The 22827-nt window shown below is 62.1% G+C and overlaps 1 protein-coding gene across 2 annotated transcripts in view; it reads left to right on the forward strand.

The window, feature by feature from the left end:
• Positions 1-2881: 2881 nt before the first annotated feature.
• The window catches only part of SPSB1 (splA/ryanodine receptor domain and SOCS box containing 1), a 57635-nt gene continuing 37689 nt past the window's right edge, over positions 2882-22827 (forward strand). Inside the window, exon 1 of one of the 2 annotated variants that reach the window (XM_045859004.1) lies at positions 2882-3064. The gene's annotated coding sequence lies outside the window, so the exon portion shown is untranslated. Of the gene's footprint in view, positions 3065-17182; positions 17423-22827 lie in introns of those variants that run through there. The other variant, XM_045859005.1, reaches the window with a different exon arrangement.

Raw genomic sequence — 22827 nt, forward strand, 5'->3', positions numbered from 1 at the left:
GGTTTCATTCTAACACAATCCCCTGCACATGGTGCACTCAATTAATCTTTGCCGAATGATTGCCCCCTTATTTAACCCCCTTCAAATTCTGGGGAACATGTACAGCTCCTCTGCAGATGAGGAAACTGAGTCTCGGAGAGGTTAAGCAACTTGCTCAAGGTCACACAGCCGATGAATGGCAGGGCTGGGGTTTGGGTGAGGTTTGTCTAGTTCCAAATCCCTTGTTCATTCCCTCCAGCGGACAAAGGGACTCGGGGAAGATGGAGTCCCTCACGCTTGCAAAGCAGCAGGCTTCTGCTCTGCAGGCCCAGAGGGCACCCAGGACATCTCTGGACAGACTTTTCATCACCAGAAAAAGCAGCTGACATTCGGGTGCTATCTTCTCATGTCTCCCTGTCATTTTCCTGAGGCAGATTAGAGACGTGAGCAAATTGTACTTGATATAAGTGGTGAAATGGGGGTGGGGGGTGGAGTTGGGGGGATTGCACCACCAGGAGCCAAGAGTCACCCCGCTTCCTCCTCACCCCTCTGCAAGAGAGATTCTGTACTTGTTGAAGACTTGAGTCAGCTTGCGCATTCCTGGATGGTGTTTATCAGCTGATGTCACCCTATCGTAAGATTATGTATCTCTTAGACAAACAATAGTATCAGCACTGATAGGATGAGCACACAGGGACACAGTCTGGTCTGGGCCTCACGATTGCTCAACGCCGCTCCGGGCCTTAGGGTCTCTGCTGGACAACCAGCTTCCCGCATCATCCTGCCCACCTGCCCGGTGCCCGGGAGGTTAGGAAGGCTCGCTCCCCAGGGCTTCCTCTGGGAAATGTAGGTCGGCGGGACCTAATTACCTGAATGGATCAGAGCTGGGATTTCAAGATGAATGCTGCAGGGGTGGGGTGGGGGGGGAGCGCTGGGGACCTCAAAGGGGGAACCGTCCGTCGGGGTCCCCACCAAAGGTGGGGTCTCTGGCCCCGCACAAACAGACCCTGCCCCCTGAATCACGTCTGTGCTGTCCGCTCCCGTCTGTCCCGTGACGTGTCCTCCAGGATGAGAAGAGAAGCCACCTCGCTCGGGGACAGCACCTGGTGAGGGGCGCCCTCTCCACGCTTCACAACACAGGGCGCGCGGCTCCACCTTCCAGGGAGAGACATGAAGTGCAGAGGGCGCAACGCTTCCTCAAGCCTGGACTCTGGGGTACGACCGGCAACCTGGAAGGAACCACCCCCAACCGCCACCCCGAGTTTTCTCAGTGCCCCCCCGCCCCCGCTCCGCCCCGTGCCCCAGAGTCCTGGGATGAGGAACCCTTCTCAAACTGCAGAGTGACTAAAGGGAGGCACGTGCCCTTTTAAATTCCAAGCGCCCCTGGGTTGCTGATAGTGGCTGCCCACCTGACTAGCCTAGAGCACCTGAACCAGGTGTGTCAGCTGGACAGCCCGAGTTACTGCTCAGGCCCCTCTGCCCATGGCGGCCAGTTGAGCCACAATCTTTTAAAAATATTTTTTATTTATTTATTTTTAGAGAGGGAAAGGGATGGAGAAAGAGAGGGAGAGAAACATCAATGTGTGATTGCCTCTCCAGTGCCCCCTACTGGGGGCCTGGTCCACAACCCAGGCATGTGCCCTGACTGGGAATCGAACTAGCCACCGTTTGGTTCGAAGTCCAGCGCTCCATCCATTGAGACACACCAGCCAGGGCATATATATATATATATATATATATATATATATATATATATGATGCAAAACTGATTTACAGCACAGTGAGGTGAGAAGACATTGAACTTGGGGAACTAACAGAGTTCAGTTGGGTTCAGAGCTGTGCTGGGAAGGGCCTCTGGCCATTTTTCTGCTTCCTCCTCTTCACAATGAGTTACACAGTCCCGCCCTTACCGGTGCTGGTGAAGATGAAACAACTAGAAACCACATTGTTCATAAGAACTTCTCCAATCATGCTAATTCCCCGTTTCCTTTCATTGGACCCTACACACAGCGAGGGGTGGAGGAATGTACGATTTTGGGCTTAAAACAGTAATGTCTTCAAAAGCTTTCCCGTTCTAGGGTACAAAGTGGCAGCTATGCAGGGAGTATGCGGAGGGACATTCCTCTGGTGAGCTAGAGCCACAGCGCTCTGTATGAAAGAAGTCCTTGGGGATGGGGACCTGCACGCAGGCATTCATCCGCAGCCTGCTGTGCGCCTGGGGCCATCAGGCGCTGGGCCCTGGGGTCCGAGAATCCGGAGACCCTCGTCCCTTGTGGGCACCGAAGAGGGGAAGTGGGGGTGGGGGTGCTTAGGCAGGGCGGGGGCGTCCCTGGCTTATCCGCCGGCCCGCAGACTCCTCTCCAGTCCCGGAGAATTACGGAACTTTAAACTGCTGGGAACTTCAGATGAGGCAAGCAAGGCCTTGCTCCGGATTACTGAAACAACCCTCTCCCGAGAGACTTTAAAAATTATTATTAGTAAGCCCCTCACCCCCTTCTCCCGGGGCCTGGCACGGCCGCGGAGGCCGGCGGGTGTTGCAACCCCGGCCTCTGGCCCAGCGCAGGCCGCCCGGCGTTTCCCAAAGACGCCTCCGGAGGACCGACGCCTCGGCGCCGCCCCGCGCGCCCGCTCCGCCGCGGCCTCCAGCGCCCCGGAGGCCTCCGGGTGGGGCGAAGTGGGGACGGCGGCGGGGGTCGGCCGAGCGGGCGCGAGACCCACGGGGCGCTGCGGGGTCAGGGCCGGGACCGCCCCGCGCCCCGAGACCCCCGGGCGCCCCAGCAGTGCGCAGCTGCCCGCGCGCTCGGGCCCCGGGGCGGGGCGGGGCGGGGCGGGGCTAGGGCGGGATCTGGTCCGTCCGGCCCGGCCCCCGGCGCTTTTCTCATTTTTCACTTTAAATCCTTGGGTTGCTTTTCTTCTTTGCACAGAAGTCGCGCTCGGGCAGCCGCGCGCTCGCAGCAGGAACCAGGCTCCAGGCGCTGGCGCCGGGGCCGCGAGGAGGAGGCGACTTCGCTCCCTGCGGCGGGCGCCCCGAGCCTCTCGGCCCCGGAGAGCGAGAGCGGGCGGCGGCAGCGGCCTCCCCGGCGCGGTAGGCAGGGCCGGGCGCGGGAACCGGGTGGCTGCGGGACCGGGCGGGGTGGGCGCGGGGGTGGCGGCACTTGGGGACCTAGTGGTTGGGAGCGGGGCTGGGCGCTGGGGACCGGTGGGGTCCCGACTGGGGACCGTAGGGGGCGCGGGGAGCTTTCTCTCGCCGCGGGTCCCGGGAGATGGGGTCGGGCGCCGCCCAGCGCCGCCGCCGCCGCTGCTGCCGTTGCATGTGCGGGCTGCTCGCGGCGTCCACGGGTCCCACCTGCGGGGGCGGACGGGGCAGGGGTCCCAGCGCCGCAACGACCGTTGCGCCTGAGGTGGAGCTTCCGCAGCTGCAGATCCAGCGAAGGCGCCTGGGGCGCGCGGGGGCCCGCGCCGACTTCCAGGTGCCGGGGTGCCCCAGGGCCCCCGTTCCCGCGACAGTCCCCGCGGCAGAGGCGGGAGCGCCGACCAGCCCCTCCCGCTCCGCGAAGTTAGTTTCGCTTTTCCCGCCAGTTGGGGCTCGCGTTTGCAGCGCGGCCGGACTGGCCCCCTCGGTGCTGCCCCTCCCGGCTGGTAGCGCCTCCCCCGGGGAGTCCGCCGGGCGACACCCGGGCGGCGCCACCCTGCCCGCCTCCCCGGAGCCGCCGCGGCTTCTCCGGGCAACCGAGGGAGAGCCGAGTGTTATGTCAGGAAATCAATCAAAACGGAAAAACCAGAGCAGCCTGGTCGGCCGGTGGAACCGTGGGATCCCTGTGTCCCCGAGTGTGTGCAGGGACTTGGTAATGGTGCTGCTCAAGTTCACGGCCGAGTCTCCTCGGAATGTGAACTAACGCCCCGCTTGGCCTGCCGTCCCGCTGCAAGGGGTGTACACGAGTGAGGCGGTGTGTGCCTGCGTGTGTGATGTCTGCGTGAGTGTGTCTCTGTGCACCCATCTGTGTGGGTGTGAGAGTAGGTGTGTAAATGTGTGTGAGTGTGCATATGTGTGTCTGAGGCATGCGTGTTTCTGTGTCTGAATGCATCTGTGTCTGTGTGAGTGTGTGTGTCTCTGAGTGCATCCGTGCGAGTGTGTCCGTGTGTCTCTGAGTGCATTTGTGTGCGTGTGTCCGTGTGTCTCTGAGTGCATCTCTGTGGGGTGACCGTGTGCCATCCACGGTCACGTGGCAGTGGCACCTCCGGTCCCTGACCCTGGGCTGTGCCAGACCCCACCACGCTCTGGGCCCGGGAGCCCCGCTGGTGCCAGCTGGGGAGGGTGCAGCCAGCTCCTCCCCCCTCCCTCTCTTTCTCTGAAAACGAACTGAGCTGTGGGTTTGGGGGTGAGCTGGCAGGGCTGCTTCCTGAGTGAGTAATATTTAATTAAACACCCCAGCCGGTAGCATCCGAAACTGGTCATGAGTGCGCTTTACAGGTGTTGATGGTAGAAGTGCCATCCCAGTGACTGGAGTCTGGTGTCCTGGGAAGAACGCACTGTCCTGGGGCGGGGGAGGGGGACAGCAAGCAGGGAAGGGGGCGGCTGCCCCTCCCTTCCCTGCCCCGGCACTTCCTGGCGCTCCCACTCTGGACGGTGGGAGCGCCGGATTCAGCTTCAGGGGCAGAGGCTGCTTTCTCCCCTGGGAGGAATCGAGGAGCTGGGGGAGCCCCATCTTACTTCCAGGGTCTCTCTTTCCCAACAGAGGCCCAGAGAGGGGGGCCGGCCTACCCGAAGTGCACAGCCGGGGCTCCGGAACGCCAGCTGTTGTCGGTGGCTCCTGTCCCTGGCGCTGAGGGTCACGGGCCAGGCACCCGGGCTGCCACAGCTGTAGAGCGACGGGCTGGATTAGATCCCTCTGAGCACGTCTCTTGTTCTCTCGGTGCTTTTTCTTCCGCAGGGAGTGCTTTACCCAGTAGACGAGGAGAGCAGGGGGCAGAGAGAGAACCTGTGTGTGCACGGGTGGGGTGTGGAGTGGCCTCACGACGCAGTAGCTTCCCTTCCTTTCCCAGGGGAGCAGAGACAAAGAGACACATCAACTGCAGTGGCTCTGACAGCCATGAGCAGGGACCCATGTGGCTTCAGGGAGGTTGGGGGTCAGGGGTCCCGGGGCCCTTAGGGAGGAGAGGGCCTGCCAGGGGCGCCCAGGGCTGTCCCTGTGGAGCTGGGTGAGGCTGCGTCCTCAGGCCACTCCAGCAAGGCTGGAGCCACCCTGCCCTGGGCTCTCCAGGGTCACTGCTTAACGCTCGCACAGCCCCTGGGGCGTCAGCACCGCCGCCCCCGGATTTCTCCTGTGATCAGCGGCGGGAGGATCGCGGTCCGCGTGGTGGAGGCCAGCGCTGGCCCCTGCTCACCGAGGACAGTGGGCGCTCTCCTCCCTGCGCGGTGCCGGGTCCCTGGCGCCTGCCCCGGCTTCTGGGTGAGCAGAGACGTGCCTGCGGATCCGTTTTCACGTGGAGCCGACCCCCCGATCCCTACGGTGTTCACAAGTTTAGTCTGGGAATCTCACACCAATCCTTCCCAAGGAATGGGTCGTGGTATGCGGGACTCAGTTTATCTTTTGTTCCTGAGAAGTTGGAGAAGGAGCATCTTTATCGGACTGAAGTATGGGGTTAGGAGCAGGTGTGGCTCTGTCTGCCTCGGGCACTTACCGCGGTCCTTCCCCACCAGCCCGTCTTGGACTTTCAACCGCCCCAGTCACCTGAGAGCGTCCCTCCCACCTAAGGGTGAAAGTCCCGCTCCTAGCCAGGTGTCAGACGCTGTGGGCCAAGCGCTTCCTGGCCGTGACCTTGTTTGCGGATGAAGCTGGTGGTGGTGGTGGTGGTGGTAATAATGACGGCAGGAGTGGTTACAGCGTGCACTAGTACTGGCTGTGAAATCAGTCCTCCACAGGTTCAGCCGCGTTTTCTCCGAAGAGCCCCGGGCACCTGCCTCTGAGGCTGGAAGGGCCGTGACTCAGCCACAGCCCCGCCTCCACTCCCCGGGGAGGCAGCAGAGCTCTCGCTGCGATTCGGGCGCCCCAGCGCTTGATGGACACAGTGAGGGTGCCGCTGCCATAGGCTTCGCCTTTTTTCAAAGAAGTACATAATTTTTTTACATGAAAAATGTTATTATTATGGACAGTTTCGAGTTGAGAGAAGAATATATAAGGTTCTCTCACCAGCTTCAAGTGTCTACACACACGTGTGCACACATGTATACATGGACACATGTGTGCACACAGATGCACACGTGTGTGAACAGATGCGTGCACACCCAGGTGCACATGCATGCACACTCAGGCACACACGTGTGCACACACTCGGGCTGTGTTCTTGGGAAGCCAGTCTCACGCTGATGTCTGGCCATCTGTAACTACCCCCTCAGAAGCATTTAAGGGGCGCATCGAGTCTCAGGGGGGAGCCTGTGACTCCCCTGGGCACAGCCTGGCCCCGCCCCCGCCGTGCTGATTTGAGTCAGGGCTGGGTGGCGGGGGATGCGAAAATGGTTTGTCACGGGCTCTGGGCCCGACTGACCTAAACTCCAGCTTAACCGGCTTGAATTTGCCGTCGGGGCGATGGGTGGGGGAGTGTGGGAGCGTCCGCGGCTCGTGGGCACTCGGGGAAAGCGAGGGAGGCAGCGGGTGCTCTGGGCCAGGACCGAGGGCGTGTGGGACAGAAACGCCACCCTGAGCGGGCCTCTAGGGTCTGCCTGGGGACAGGTCTGCACGGCTGCACCAGACAGGCCGCAGGTGGCTGCGTGCAGCTGCTGGGCCTGCGTTTGGGCCTCTGATGATTGACACGTTTCCTCGCGTTACTTCGCGTGTCTCCTGCCAGCTGGGACAGGCCGGCGGCGCTTGCAAGGTGGGGTCAGCAGGTGCGGTCATCAGCTGGACGTGGGTGTGAAGAAGGGTGAACAGGTGCGGATGTCCTTATGTTCCCTGCTAGGGTGGGGGTCGTAGCGGATGGTGACCCCCTAGAGAGAGGTGGGACACAGGGCATGGCGGTGCCTTGACCTTGTCCAGGTGGAAATGGTTTAGGTGATGTGTCCGGACCACAGCCAGGCCTGGGGCTCAGGGACAGAGGCCTGGGCTGGAGACAGGGACCTGCTTTCAAAGCCACAGAGCCTTTGGCATGAGCTGAGGCGTGCTCAGGGGAGGGCCCCTCATTCCCAGCACTGTCACCGGGAGACCTCTGCTCTGGTGTCCTCAGACCGAGTGCTGTGGCCGGGCCTGCCTGTTCGGGGGCAGTACGCCTCTGACGAGAGGGGCGTGTGCAGGGGTCTCCACGCCGGGCACCAAGGTGCCCGAGAGCCACCGGGGAAGGCTCTCTGGTTTAGGGGTTTTATACTCCCCTGTCTCTTTAAGATCACAGTAACATCCACGCAACATTGTATTTACCATTGTAACCGTTTGTAAGCGTGCAGTTCGGGGGCACGAAGTACATTCACAGGGCTGGGCTGAGCGTTGCTGCTGCCTGTCTCCAGGACGCCTCATCTTGAGAAACAGAGTCTCGGACCCCCACTCCGCACCCCAGCCCCTGGCCTCTGTCTCCTCTCTGTGTCTGTGCATGTGACGACTCGAGGTCCCTGGGAGAAGCGGGATCCAGGACTTGCTTCTGCGACTGGCGCGGTTCCCTCCGCACGGCGCCGCCATCGGGTTGTAGCGGGCGTCAGGACGCCCTTCCGTGTTAAGCCTGGGTGATATTCCACAGTGTGGGTGGACCACGTTGAGGTCCTCTGTTCCTCCACCTGTGGACAGGTGGTCTCTGGTTTTCTATCACGCTCCCTGAGTTACGGGCCCCGGGGAGGGGGCTCAGCATGTACCTGGGGGTGCTTGTGGGGCTGAAGGGGCTCTGATGGTGGACTTTGTGGGCCCCTGCCCTGCCCTGAGGCGACCGGCCCAGCCTCCCAGGCTGCTGCCCCTCCAGCTGCTCAGAGACGTGCTGAGGCTGCTGGGGGACGCTGGGGGAGCTGGGGGAGGGGGGACTGGGAGCCAGGGCTCAGGCGAGGAGACCCAGGGGTCTGGCTTCAAGGGGCCACTGAGCCCCCGGAGCTGCTGTCAGAGTGGGAGGAGCGGCCCCCTGGGCCGAAGCCCAGTCTCATTCCCAGGGCAGGACACCTAGGGTCCACTCCCTCACTTCCTGGCGCCTCCAGGTCTCCCCGGCAGCCCCTGGAGGGCACTGTCCTAGCTCCCAGCATGCACAGCACTTTCAGCAGGCATCTGCTCCCCGGCTCTGCTGCCTTGGTGCCCTTGCCCCCACCCCACCCTCCCTGCTTAGAGAGCATCTGCAGCCCCACCCCCCACACCCTCCACCTCTGCTGAGGCCCCTGGCCCTTCCTGCTCGGTCTCCCAGCCCCTCCTTACCGCCCCCTCGGCCTGGCCGCCTCCTGTCCCCATCGCCCCCTCCCAGCTGTGGTCCCCGGGGTCCAGATCCTGCGACCCACAACTCTGCCCCCTGCAGACTCCCCGCCCCGCACAGTTCATGCCGAGCGGACCCGCACATGTCTGTCTAGGGCCTACAAGCCTCCCTCACTTGACTGTTAAAACCCAAACTCCTGTCCTGGCTGGGGTGGCTCAGTGGACTGAGTGTCGGCCTGCAGACTAAAGGGTCACCGGTTCGATTCCCAGGCAGAGCCCACGCCTGGGTTGTGGGCCAGGTCTCCAGGAGGGGGTGCGCGAGAGGCAGCCACACATGGATGTCTTCCTCTCTCTTTTTTCTCCCTCCCTTCGCCTCTGTCTAAAAAGAAATAAAATCTTTAAAAAACAAACAAAAACAACAACAAAAAAACCCGAGCTCCTCACGCCTCCCCTCTTCCCAGACCCGCCTGCTCCCGTGACCCTGTCTCGCGCCAACAGTCACCCAAGCCAGGCACACACTCACCCCCGCGAGGCCCCGTGGGCAGCTGGCCGTTGTCCCGCTGGACTGTGGGCCCCAGGAGAGCAGGGCCAGGACATGCGGACCTTGTTCATCACTGCGTCCCCGGTGCTCGGTGCACACTGTAGGCTCCTGCTGGATACCCACTGGGCGGAGGAGCGCAGCCAAGGCCGGTGGCGGGCTGGCTCTGAGCAGGGCTCGGAGAGGCCCAGGCCTGGCCTCGGAGGACGCACCAGTGCTTTCCAGTTGGGCGGCCCGGTCACAGGCTTCCCTGCGTAGCCCCGGCCGGCTGGACCGTGCAGGGTGGGTGTCACCTCATGGGGTGGCGGTGAGGTCACGTGCATTGGCGCTGGCCCACGGCGTGCTGGGGGTGGGGAGGGGCGGGGCGGGGCGGGAGGCAGCACCTCCCTCCCAGAACCTGACTGCCGGGTTCTCCTTTCCCAGACCAGAGCGCCCCGTGGCCCCGCGGGAGGTAGGAGCGCCAAGGCAAGGTTCCTCTTGTGCACTAGTGTTGGGCCGCCTGTCATTTATTCTTTCACTCACATGTATTGAGCGCCTACTGTGTGCAGCCAATCTGCCGGGGCTGAGGATACAAAGGATGGAGGGGCACCTTCCGTCTCTGTGTGGCTGGGGAGACACAGGCCCTGGGACGGCAGGGTTCAAGGCATTATGGCGACAGTGGCAGGTGAGGGACAGAGGCAGGTGGGCGTTCCTGGGGGGGGGGGATGGTGACGTGGGAAGTGAGCAGGGCCTGGGGTGGGGCTGAGTGAGGGCAGAGAAGCAGGAGGATGGCGGGGGTCGGGGGGGCGGCGTGTGGAGAGGGGCCGGGACCCAGGGGTGCTCCTGATGGGGTCCTCCGACCTGGACTTCTCAGGCACCGGCTAAGGGCCCCTGGGGCAACTCCTCTTCCCCGTGGACTGTCTCGCCTCCTCGGCCTCGGGTGCCTGGGCCTCCCTCGTGGGGGTGCTGCTCCCTGCAGCGCTGGCTATAAATAGCCAGGTTCTGACCTGGGGCAGCATTCCAGGCCGCGTACAGTGGGGTTGGAGGCGTGGGGACAGCCCGTCCTCCTGCAGGGTTAATGGGGACACGTGGGACCGAGGACAGGCAGAAGCGGCCCCAGGTTTGTGAGGAAGGAGATGGTGGTGCCCCAGCCGAAATGGGATCCGTGGCTCGAAGGAGACTGTCAAGTGCAGGAGGTCTCTTAGCATTCTTAGCGTGCTGGTGTACTCTGTGACACTGGCTAATGGTGGTGTTTTTTCCGTTTGTTTGTTTGTTTTTAATTGAGGTGAATGCCACATCACAGAAAAAGAGTAGTTTTAAAGCAAACAATTCGGTGCCACCCGATAAAGTCGGCCCTCTGTGTCCCCGGGTTCCACACCCTCGGAGTCAGCCAACCACAGAGCGCCCAGGGCGGGAAAGCAGTCACGTGGTTGCCGACGCGCACTGTGCATTCAGGCCTGGCTCTGGCTGCACACACACAGACTTTCTCTCGTCATTATCCCCCGAACGATACAGTGTAACAACTATTTACAGAGCTCTTACATTGTATTAGGCAGAACGAGTAACCTAGAGGAGATTTACGTAAGTAGGCAGGAGAATGTGCAGAGGTTTCAAACAAGTACCCAGTCAGTTTATACGAGGGACTGGAGCACCCGTGGACTTGGGTTTCCACAGGGGAACTGGAGCCAGTCCTCTGCGGGTACGGAGGGACGGCTGGACATTCACTGTGTCCTGCAACCACTCCTGTCTCGTTCCAAAACATTTGCATCACCCCAAGAGGGAACCCTGTACCCGCCTAGCAGTCATGCCCCAGGCCCCCCTCCCCAGACCCCTTCCCCAGCCCCTGCAACCAGCAGTCTGCTTTCAGCCCGTGGGTTTGCCTGCCTCGGACACGTCCCGTGCATGGAACCACCCGCCCTGTGACCCCTGGTGCCTGGCTTCCGGCTCCAGTGTCTCCTGGAGGGAAGCTGGATTCCCTTCCCCGCTCACTGCAGGGTTACCACTGCCAGGGCCGCGCAGCTTGGTCTAAAGCTGGTGTGACACGGGCACCTTGAACTGCAGACACTGCCTTTCTGTCATCGTCCTCGCCGCCAAAGACTCAGCCCCTTGTCATCTTGCAGTTAGCCATCCTTCTCATTGCTTTAAATTTCTTCCGGCGGCCTTTTACAAATGAACCCTCGACAATGTCAAATGTCAACTCTCCTTCTTGGAGCTCCTCAGCAGCAACCACTGGTCTTTGGGTAAATTCTGGAACCTGTGACGTGACTTTCCAGGCACGACCTGGTCCCAAGCTCCCTGGGTGCAACATCCGTCCCCCCCCCCCCCCCCCGCCGCCCACCATCTCTGGGAGGGACGCCAGCCCTGAGCCTGGGGTCTGGGACCTGTGGGGCCCCTCCCCCAGGCCGTCTGGGGGTGGGGCTGTGTCCAGGGCTGCTCTCTGACGGCTGCGTCCTGCTGGCCCATCTGGGGCCGCAGCTTCAGCGCTGGCCGGTCGTGGTCTCTTCTGCTTTTCTCCCGGTGTTTGGAGACCAGTCAAGCCCCGAAGGGTGTGGACCGTCTCTGTGTCATTTGAGGTGTGACCCAGAGCTTCCTGCCTCTCCAAGGCAGCGACGCCCTCACCAGTGTCAACCCAGCTGGCAGTGGTGCCCTTTGCTCTCTGCCCGCCCCTGACGTCACCAGCACTCAAGCGGTGAGGGGTGCTGGCCCCGGCGCCCCCAGAGCCGTGGTGCCGTGACTGTGGGTGGGGGGACAGCCTGTGTAAAGGAGACGGCGGGGTAGTCCCAGGCATGGGGGCGGACCAGAGCTGCCGCCGCCTGAGGAGCACTGGCCCCTTGGTGCTGGGGACCCTGATGTCCTTCTCCGGCCTTCCCCCCCCCCTCAGCCGCACGTGGGGTTCGGGGTGGCTCGACCCCCAACTGCTCTGAGTGTGATTCTGCCAGAAATGGTCTTAACCTCATCCAAGGAACGCTCACCGCGCGCCAGGCCCAGCGCTCACGCCGTGGGTGGATTTCTCACCCTCCCGACCGCCCTGTGGGTCGGGGCTGACCTCGCCACTCGTGCACGAGATACGTGCCCTTCAGGGGCGTCTCCCGAGCTGCCGGAGGTGACACGGCTACCTGCATGACGTGTCGCTGGCCGGACCCCACAGCCTGTGTTCTTTCTACTGTGAGTGTGGAACACGGTGGCCTCCACTACCGGGCACGCGCTGCCCGCCGGGCGTGACTCTGGAGGTGTGCGAAGCAGCCTGGGCCCCGAGAGTCAGTGGTGGAGCAGGTGGAGGCGGCAGGTGTGTGTGGAATTTGCAAGCTCACTGCCAGGTGTGCTGGGTGGGCCCAGGGGCGGTCATGTAACCCTTTCAGGGGGGTTGTTCTAGGTGGGGGGTCTTCACAGTGGCAGTGACCCCAGGGGAGAAGGACTGGCCACGGTGAGAAGGGTCACAGGAAGGCTGCTGTACAGTGGGGGGGAGGCCTTGAATGCCGGGCCCAGGGGTTGTCAGTGGGCACAGGGTACCCTGGCACCCCTCTCCCACCCCAGTCTTTCACCCCCAAATTGCTCCTAAGAGGCATGGAGAAACTAGAAATCCTTGTTTCCCTCTGCCCGTGCCTCCTTGGTTCAACACTCCGGAGGCCTCCCTTTGCCCAACTCCCCGGGGCCTTTTCCCCAGACGCCCTGGGGGCCCTCCTGGCAGGTCAGTAAGGCTGCAGTGAGTCTGACTGCGGCTGGGGTTTCTGGCTGGGGCGGGGCCGCCCTGTGGCTCCGACTCTTTCCAGGGGCAGGGGGAGCTGGGGACTTCCCGGGACGGCCCTGCACCCACTTTGGGAAGGTCACACAGGACGTGGGCCGTGCTGGCAGGTCTGCCTCTTAGGTGGGTCCCGGGGAGCCTCCAGCGACCCCACGGGTAAACAGGATTCCGAGCACGGCAGCAGCTTTCGTGCAAGGTGAGGTCTGGAGGGCACTGCCGTGGGTTTCTGGGGGATGAGCCCCCGGGGTAGATAAGGAAGACCTGGGCATTGGAAAGCTGCTGCTTAATCACTTTGAAGATGGGGGTGAGGGGGTCCTGGGAGGGTTGTTGCTTCTCTGAGGGTCTTCTCCGTTTGAGGACTTGAAGAAGCTATCATGAGAAAAGTGGCCCAGCATGTGTGAAGCTTGGAAAAATCATCCGAAGGGGCAACACTAGTGTGAAATGTGTTCTGGTTATGTTCAATTGCATGTAAATGTCAGCGTCCCTTTCACAAAACTTCCTGTCTCTGGAGAGACGTGCTATTCAAAAGGCAGGGATTCCCCCCCGCCCCCAGCTGTATCCTTCCTCCTGGGCCAGTTTTGAACCATTCACAACAGCAGGTCCCTCTTCCCCCGCCTGCCCCCTGGGGTCCCCGAAAAGCCTGTCGCCCTGGCTGTCCAGTCACACTCGGGGCGTCTAGACAGCTCAGGGTAGAGGTTTTTGGGTTTTATTTTTTCATTCCTTCATCATCCAGCCAATATTCCGTGAATGCCCGCTCTGTCTGGGCCGTCTGGGTGCCCGCACCGAGACGCCCAGACAGCACCGGCCCGGGAGGCCACCGCGTCTGAGCCTCTGAGTCCCGAGCCGCGACTGGGGCTCCTCCCCCCCGCGCCAGAGGGTGTCTCGCCACCACGGAGGTTTTGCTTTGCTGTAGCGTTTACGGGTGTTTTTTTTTAATGGAAAATTTTGAGCACGTGCAGGCGCTGGGACTGGTGCGGGGAGGCCCCCTCCTGCATCGCCCTGCACCGCGGGTGCCAGTCCTCGGCCGGCTCGTCCGGGCGCGCGGACCGGACCGTCTCTGTTCTGGAAAGATCGGGCTTAGGGAAGGCACTGAAGTCCGAGAAACGGTCAGTGGGGGCTCTTGTGCTCTGGGGGTTTGAACCGTGCTCTGGTTTCCTGGGGAGCTCCGACCAGGGGCAGCGAGCTCCGTGGGAACCCCAGAAGTGGGGCCGGGCTCTGGGGTGAGCAGGTGTGTGGGCGCCACCTCCCCGGCCCGGCTGGAGTGGGGAGACAGGCCGTCGGAACCAGAGCAGTCTGACTTTGACCTTCCTTTTTTTTTTTTTAGGGGGTAGAATTCTGCATAAGGCTTCATTTAGGGGAGAAATTATTTGAACTGCTGAAAGCAAGTTTTGGGGGGCCACTCTCCTAGAGGCAGACTGGGGGTTGTCTTCTCCAGCCCCCTCCTGGCTCTGCCTTCTCCCCAAAATGCTTCAGTCGCTGGGGGGAGTAGACACAGGTCAACAGTAGGGTAAACCGGCAGCACCCACGGCGAGAGCTGCTGGGTGTCGGGTGCCAGGTGGCTTCAGCCACCAGGTTTTGGGGTGTGGGATGTGATCTGTGTTTTCTTCCTGCGAAAGTGGGTTTGGAGCATCCGTGGGGCGGGGGCGTCTTCTGTTGCAGCCGGACCTCCCTTCAGTCCCTGCCAGATGGACTAGCTGTTTAGACTATGTAGAACCTCCTGAGGCCAGAGAGGGTTTGTCTCGGTGTCACTGTTTCGCCAAACCTTCTAGAACAAAGCAGGTAGTACCCGGCCTTTCTGGATGGGGGAGCCGTGGTTTGCTCTCTTGAAGGTTCAGAGTAGAAACAGCAGGAGCGAAGGTAGGATGTATTTCTAGCAGAATAAGTCACCGGCCGCCCATGGCAGATGTCCGCTTGGACAATTTTTCGTCACTGTGCCCAGCTGGGCAGCCCGCCGCGCCATCCTGGGCTGCGTGTCTTCTCGGCCCTGACGCCTGCTGTCTGTGCCATGGGGGCCGGGGGCGGGGCGGGGCGGGCAGCGGCCCTCGTCCCCTTAGTGTGGGAGCCGTGCAGGCAGGGGTGTCGTGGAGGTTTCTAGAGGAGCGCTCATGGGCTGCATTTCGTGAGGACTGTACCGTTTTGCCCTGGTCCTCCTCACGCTGAGCAGGACACTTTGGGGAAGCGCCTACTGAAGGCAGCGCAGGTGGGGGGTGTCAAGTTAAGGCAGCCGGTGACCGTGCACACCGATTGTCCCAAGCTGGGCCCAAGGCCGTCGTGTCCCCAGAGGACCTGTGCACACGGGCCACCTTTTCCTTCTGGGTTTAGACCTGCTCGCTTAAGATTCATCGAACCCTCTCCGCGTGCCGGGCCCCGTTCTCGGCACTTCCCACCCATTCGCTTGTGTATCCCTGCTGAGCGTGCTGCTGGGTGTGGCTCGGCGCGCCCATTTTACAGATGGGGAAACTTGAAACACGGAGGTCAAAGACCTGGCCTGGGGTCACCCTGCCGAGGGGTCAAGCCAGACGCAGACTCAGCCTGTGCTCTGAGTCACCACCCTGCGTGGCCTCTGAGTGTGGCGAGGCTCGTGATCTGGGGAGGGTGGGTCAGAAGGCAGCCGTCACCGGGCTACTGTGCAGGTCCACTGTGCCCTACAGGTGTGGCGGATGGCACCGGGTGCTCCGGGGGCACGTGCCCCTGCCATGTCTCGGCGGCCGGCCCCGAGCAGGCCTGCGGTGGAGGCCGGATGAACCGACCAAGGGTCATTGCAGAGGCCAGAGGCCTGGAGGTGCCGAATCCTGTGGTTTTCCCTTCAGGAGTGACCAGGACAGCTTGAACATGCTCTCCAGTGTCTACTTGACATTTTCTGTATCTCTGCTGGGCCGTGAACGGATCTGCCTGTGTCCCCCGGACCCTGCCTTCCCGGCCGCCCCCCCCCGCCCCAGTAACCCAGAAGGAGGGCTGAGCTGCGGGAGCTGGGGGCGTCCCGTCCTGCAGGCAGCTGCCCCTGGACCCTCCTGAAGGGGGCGTCTCGACGCCCCCTGCCCACCTTCCGTGTGTCCAGAGGGGGAGACCCGGGGAAGGTGGAGGAGGGAAGTTGGAGAAATGAAGGGCAGGCCCCCCGATACCCTCTCTGCTCTTTGTCTAGTGAACCCCACGAAGAATGTCAGAAAATTACTGCCTTATCACCACCGGGTTTCCCCCTGGCCAGACTGGGGCGTGGGTCTTCTTTCCCCGCCTTGTTTTTCTGCAAGAAAAAATCAGTCTGAAGTGTCAGACTTGAATTACCTTCCCGAGGGACACTTCCTGTGAATATTTTGAGGGAAAAGTGGCTCATGTTAATGTTCGTACATGAAATTAGGGTTTTAAACTGGGTCACAAACTCATGTGCCTCGAGGGGTCCGGAAGAAGGCGCAACTTGGCTGCCAGTGGGAGGCTGTAGGGTGGGGGAGGACTGTGCCAGAGTGGAACCCACTGTCCTGAGTGGCCCCTCCTACCTGGAGGAGCAGCGTCCAGTGCACTGATAGCGTCCATGTCTTTCTCCCCCTAGGAGAAGCTGGGAATCCAGAGTTTTGAAAAACGTGGGTGAATAATTTTGTTGGTTTTTTTCTTGTTTGTTTGTTTCTTTGTTTTAAAACAAACAACACATTATTAAATGTCTGTGCCCTCTGAGTACAGATGAAGAGGACAAGGTCAAGGAGCCCAGTGGGGTCCCTTAGCTTGGGGCTCAGGGTGCCGGAGCCGGAGCTGGGCCTGCTGATGCCCCGCCGGGGTTGCTCCCCGCCTCGCCTTGCTGTGTCCTGGGGACGGTGGGAGGGCTGGGAACCAACTGAGCAGATTCCACTCACTGCCCCGCGGGGGACCGAGCCCTGAGACAGCCCCACGCGCCTCGCTCCCCTGCAGATGTCGGCGTCCGTGGCTGCCCAGTGGCTGCCGGGCACCAAGTGCTTCATGTGGGTGTCTGGTGGCCCCGACGAGGCCCCTGGTAGGTTCTGGTGTCCCCATCTTCCAGATGAGGACACTGAGGCTCAGAGAGGATCCACTGAGAGGATGGCGTGGATTTCTTTCAATGAGGGTCAGATTCCTGAGCCGGGACTTTTAAGCCTGTTACCTGTGGTGACCGGGGCCCTTAGACGTGTGTTTCACCCTTGACCTCATGCAGGCGAACTTGCCCACGGGACGGGCGATGCCTCCTGCTCCCATCCATGCCCGTGCATCCCCTGCCGTGTGGTGCGGAGGCCACGCTCCCCTCCTGCACGGGAACCTCCCGGGGTGGGGGGGGGGGCCCCGCACCTCTGCTCACAATGTTGCTGACTAATTCTCTTTGCCAACGGTTCAGTTTCACATGTTCGAGTTTCCAGTAACTATGTGGGTGGATTTGTTTCATTTAAGGGGAAAACAAAACAAAACAAAACATGGAGGGGGTTTTCTTTCCCAAGAAGAGGACTCACCAATTATGGGTTTCAGTGCGTGTGACTCCGGGCATCCTGGCGCACAGTTCCGCAGCCAGCGGGGCCTCTTGGCAGGCAGGCTCCGAGGTGGAAATCGCTTAGTCATTTATACGTGGGGACCGGGCGCGGGAGGTTAGGGAGGTGCAGCGGCCACCGGGTCCTGCGCAGGGAACCACCGTGGCCCCCTGCTCTGCCCTACTCAGCCCTGCCCAGCAGGGCAGGGGAGGGGGAGCCTGGAGGGGGAGAGGAAAGGTGGCAGGTGAGACCGCCAGCCTCGTTTTCCCTGGGCTCGCTCCCCTCCCAGGGGAGCTGGGCTGGGAAGGAGACAGACACTTCCCTCCCGCCCTGCCGGCCGGGCTGCCTGCTTGCGGTGAGTTGGAGACAGTGGTGCCCGCAGGCGTGTTCCATGCCAGGGGGATGGGGGGCGGTGAGAGGCAGCCTCCGGGGGACAATGGGGGGCCGAGTGTGTGTGTGTGTGTACACATGTGTGTCTCCGCGCACAGGCTCGGCCAGGTGATGTGAGCACGCCGCTGGTTTGGGTGGGCGCTGGCCCAGCCGAGCAGGGTCGGGTGTTGGCATCAAGCAGGGTCCTGGGGTCTCCACGATGCCCCACATCGCGGGGGTGGGGGCGCCGGGGGGCTTGGGGCAGCCACTGGGCATAGGTGGTATCTTAGAGCTCATGCGCCCCTTCAGAGCACAGCAGGCGGTCTGTCATGTGCAGCTTCCGGTCCGTGGGGTTCTCCTCCGGAGGAGGCCACCGGGGAGCCGTGTGGGGTCTGGGTGTGGCGGCCGGAGCAGCTAGGGGCCCGGCCAGGGAGGCAGGTGGAGGTGGCGGGAGTGTAGCTCCGGTACTTCCTACCTCTGCAACCCGGGCCTCGGTTTCCCGTCTGTGAAATGGGGGTGGGTAAGGAGTACTTCGTGGATGGAGGGGGTGGATGTGGGTGAGCTGTCCGGGGCAGTCCCTCCGGTAACTGGGATCCGGGACCTCACCTTCCGTCTTCCTTCCTGCTCTGGGGTGGGAACAGGCCTTGGGATTGATAAACCTTAATCCTGGCCTTGGAGAGCTTGCTTCCTGTGCTTGCTAGAAGGGAAGAGAGCACATAGGCCAGAATATCTCAAACAAGATCATTTTAGGCAGAGGGTAATAGAAGGAAAGATAAGTGGAGTTCTGGAGGATTTTAATGAGGATAAGGGTTTGTGCTTCTCGGGTGAATCCAGGAAGGCTTCCTGGAAGAGGTGACATTGAAGCTGGACCTTCAGATATGGAAGAACTGGGGGTGGGGAGGAAGGGAAGAGCTCTGTCACTGGCGTCAGGGCACGTGCGTACGCAGAACCGCCAGGTGCTTAGATGGTACCTGGCGTGTAGTGAGCAGTTAATAAACGTCATCATAAAAATCAGTATGACTCCAGGATTTTCAGGTATCTGAGAAAAGAGTGTGTGTGTGGGCGGGGGAGGGGGTTTTTAGGCCACCAAGTGGGAAAAGATTGTTTCAAAGTTCTGTGCAACAGATTTCCTGGGTCCAGGGAACCCATTTATTTTTCTTTTTTCCGGAGCTCTGCAGTTCCTCGAGCTCCTTGGGTGGCACTTTTCATTCTGTGACCTTCCATGCATTCCACACGTCTGCTAGAGCCTCTGTGTGCCGGGCTGTGTCCTGCACTGGGGGCCTCGTGGGGCACACAGACGGGAAACAAGGACATAGGTGAAGACCCAGGGGAGGCCCGGCCCTATCGCTGTCTCGTGGCGGGTTGGGGGGGGGGGCGGTGTTGAAAGACCAGGCTCTTCTGGAACTCCCCGGGGCCCGGGGCCTGCCCTGGAGCGGCCAGGACCCCTGCGGGCTCTGACTCCGGTCCCCCGGGGGCCAGGGGAAGTGGCTGGACAGTCTGGGCTCCTTGGCAAGCCAGGTGGGGACCGCAGGAAACAGCTGTGCTCACTCTCCCTTTCCGGGCAGGTCGGGGAGGCACGGCGTTGGTTCTGGAAGCTCCAGTCTGGGAGGGACGGCATTTCCTGTGGCCCGATGAGGGGGGCGGGGGGCGGGGTCTGGGCCGACAGCGGGCGAGGGGTGAGGGTGGACCCGGGCACCCAAAGACCCAGATGCACCCCTGGCTCCTCAGCTGGGGATACCCTGGTGCCTCAGCTGCCACCTCCACCCTGGTCCCTCCCGGGTCTGCGCCGTCTCTGCTGTCTGTCCCCTTGGGCCTCTGCCCCTTTGCTTTTTCTCCTTGACCCCGTAGGCCCTGCCTGAGGCCCAGGGAGAGCAGGAGGGGAATCAGGACAGCACCCGTCACCTGTGGCCTACGGGGCCTCCCTGTCGTGCTCTTCTCTGTCCCCCAAGGCCCCCACCACCACCACCACTGTCAGATTCCAGTGTCCTAGGAGGACAGGAGTGTCGGTGAGAACTTCTGACCGGGACCCCGGACAATTACTGGGCCTCTTTGACCCTCAGTGTCCACATCCATAAAAATGGGCGTGAGACTCATGTGGCAGGGCGGAAGGAGAGGCCAGGTCCTGGGGGCCCCGCCGCTGCACCCCCTCCTCGGGACGTGGGACCGCTGCCGCTCCCCCCTGAAGCCCAGCTGAGGACATAGGGGGGACACTGTGGGTTAGGGGCTGGGTGAAGCATGGCCGTTGTTGGGGCAGGAGGAGGCCGTACCGTGGAGCAGCCCCAGGTGCCCCTCTGGCCCAGGGAGAGGCGGCCGCAGGGGCCAGGAAGGGGCAGGTGGGAGTTGGGCTGGGGCGGTGGGGGCGAGGGATTCTAGCCCAGGTGTGGCCGGTGCGGTGCGGGCAGGGTGGTGTTGGTAAGGCCGCGTCTTGAAGGATAGACTTCAGAGCACTGTCCAGCCTGGTGGCCAGAGACGGGACCGCCGCTCTGAGTGAGCTCCTGAGTCCACCCCCGCCGACCCTGGGGTGGGAAGCTGCTCCCTGCCTTTCCTGTCCGCAGGCAGCCAGCCCCAAACCTCCCAGGCAGACCCTGGCTGGGCCTGGCCCTGGGCCAGCCAGCCACCTGCCTTCCTGGTCCTGGGGTCAGCGGCAGGGCACTGTCCTCAGAAGGGAGGAAGGGATCCGTCCGTTCAAGCCCACTGAACACAGTGGCTTCAACTGTGGCAGCCAGACGTCCCTGTTCAGGGGACAGGGCCAGTGTCCCCTGTTCCAGGCTGGAGTCTGTGTGCCACTGTTTCTGGTCCCCACCCCCAACTTGGGTTTCTCTCTATCCCCCTCTTAAATGTCCCCAGCAGAACTTCCTCCTGCACGTACTTCCTGAGCACCTACGAGGTGCCAGCATTGTTCTAGGGTGGGGGGTTGCCGCGAGGATGAGACAGGCTGGGGCGAGGACGGGCCGCTGTCGTCCCTGGGCAGAAACTCCCTCCGTGCACCGGCAGGTGTGTGTCTGCCTTTCTCCCACCTGCGGTATCTCCCCCGCCCACCCCAGCTGGATGGCTGGAACCTCCTCTGGCCTTTCCTCCCCTGGCGCTGCCTCAGGTGTATGCACCTGTGGGGCGTCCCTGCCCCCCATTTGGTTGGGGGTCCCGGAGCACGTAATTGCTGGGGTGGTTTATCTGCAGTGGGTTTGCTCGGTGTTTTATCCTTGGTACTTGGGGGAAGCACGCACCCCCCCCCCCACACACACACATTCTGTTTGGCAAGCATTTCAGGCGGCGGAGCAGGAGAAATGGGTGCACCCTGCGGCACCAAGGGGGATGGAGACCCGGAGCTGGGGCTGGTCCCCGGGCTCGGTGCCTGCTGGGGGCTTGTACGGGATCGGGGGCTCAGTGGAAGACCTGCAGCACGGGCCGGGGTCGCTGACACACCCTCCAGGGCAGAGACCTCCGTTGTCACTGTTGGGCCCTGGTGCCTGCGTGGCACAGTGGTGGGGACACGTGGGGGCTCGGTGGGAACTTGTTGAATGAATGAATGAATGAATGAGTTAGCCAGCCTTTTCATGACCATGGAAAAGCGAGCATCTTTGACCCAGCTCATAGCTGGTCAAAGCTCGTAGCCTGTGGCTGTCTGTTGACTGTTGACTGTCTCCATGAGGCAGGGGCTCCATCTCCCTCGTCCAGCAGCCCCTGAGCCTGGGACAGCGCCCAGCCCACACAGGGGCTGAAGCAGCTGGGTGTTCCTCGGCCACCACTCTATCCCGGCTTTAGGGTCTGACCGCACTCCCAGGGGGCTGCCCCCCCATGGAGGCTGCCCCCCATGGAGGCTGACCGGGACCTCCCTTCCGAAGGTGACCTGGAGGCTGGGCTCTGTGTCTCTTGTTTCCTTGTGGGGGACTTTTCATATTCATCACCGCTGTTTGGGAGGCCAGTTTTACTGGGACGGGATTATGGGAAAAGTTGGTGTGACCAGGAGGGGTCATCCTGAGGCTCTAGTGGAAGACCTCCCTTCCCCCTTTAAGATGGGGCATCTGACTTCTCCGCTCTCTGATCCTGTCTCCCAACCCCTGAGGGTCTGAGCCACTGGCCAGGCCAAGGCCATGGACTACGGCCGCAAAAGGCGGCCGGGAAGGTACAGTTCTGGAAACGGCCCTGCTTCCCTCTGCACCTCCTCCACCCAGGCCTCCCCTGGCCACAAAGATGACAACAGTTAAACCTTCGTTTAGTCTGCAGAGCATCGCAGGCAGGGGCCGCAAGCATTTACATTCCTCGGGCTCAGCCGATTCCTTTGCGTCGCGTTCCCGGGCTCGTGGTGCGTGCAAGGGGGAGCTGGGACCCGTCACAAAGCCTGCGTGGCCTGCACGGCCCTGGTGGCCTGCGACCACGGGGCCCGTTCTCGGGAGAGGGCAGACCCCGCGCCGCCTCATCTGCATGCGCCCTGACCTGTCCGTCATCACCGTGGCATGCACAGAGACGTGTTTCCGCCGTCCGCCTCCTCGGACCTTCAGCAAACACGTGCTGTGCAGCCGACGATGAGTGCCGGAGCCGGAGCCGTTTGAGCAGCTGGTGAGCCCGGGAGGGAGGCAGACCCGGCCGCTGGTGGAGGCTGCATTTCGTCACCTCTGAGCCCCGTCGAGGGGAAGGGTCACCGTGTTTCAGTGACTTGTCCCGATCGTCGCCGGAACGTGCGGCTGACTCCAGGAAGTGAGGACGTGACTCACGCTGAGTCACAAGAGACCGGACGGGGGCACGAGGCTGGCCTGGTCATCGCCAAGTTTGCGGGAGAAGCTCGCTCCGCTTCAGCGGGTGCCCGGGGGGCAGCGTCGGGGCAGAGTGGGGCTGGCGCGTGCAGCAGCGGCAAGGTCAGTGCCGCTGGGCACCGTTGACCGAGGGCCGGCCATGTGCGGGCCCCTCTGGACTCTAGCTGTCCATTTACTCGCTATGTAGCCTCGTGTCCTGGCGGGCGAGGAACGGCCACCATGTGTCTGTCATACGGATGGGCAGAGGCCGCCCCAGGTCCCTCACCCTGGGAACAGCACTGGGCAGGGGTTCAAGGCCCCCAAGCCCCCACCCTGGAAGGGCATGGATGGGCTCTTCACTAAGGATCCAGGTCCCTGGGGCTGAGTCCCTGGGCCCCAGCACCCTGTTCTCTGTCTCGGGCGCGTCTCTGTAGCTTCTCTCTAATGCACACTCGGTGTGAACCAGACACCGGGATGCGTGTGCACCGGCATCATCTCCCCTTAAAGCCACATGTGGATTCACCCCCGTGAGACAGATACGGTCATTGTCCTCATTTTGCAGATGGGGAAACTGAGGCCTCCCCAGAAAATCTCAGGTCATAGCCAGGGGAGGGTCAAAGCTGGGATGGGAACCCAGGGTTCTCCACCCCAAAGCCCGTGC

The sequence above is a fragment of the Phyllostomus hastatus genome, unplaced genomic scaffold (genome assembly GCF_019186645.2).
Source record: "Phyllostomus hastatus isolate PE091 unplaced genomic scaffold, TTU_PhHast_1.1 phas_scaffold_182, whole genome shotgun sequence".
Classification (NCBI taxonomy): Eukaryota; Metazoa; Chordata; class Mammalia; order Chiroptera; family Phyllostomidae; genus Phyllostomus; species Phyllostomus hastatus.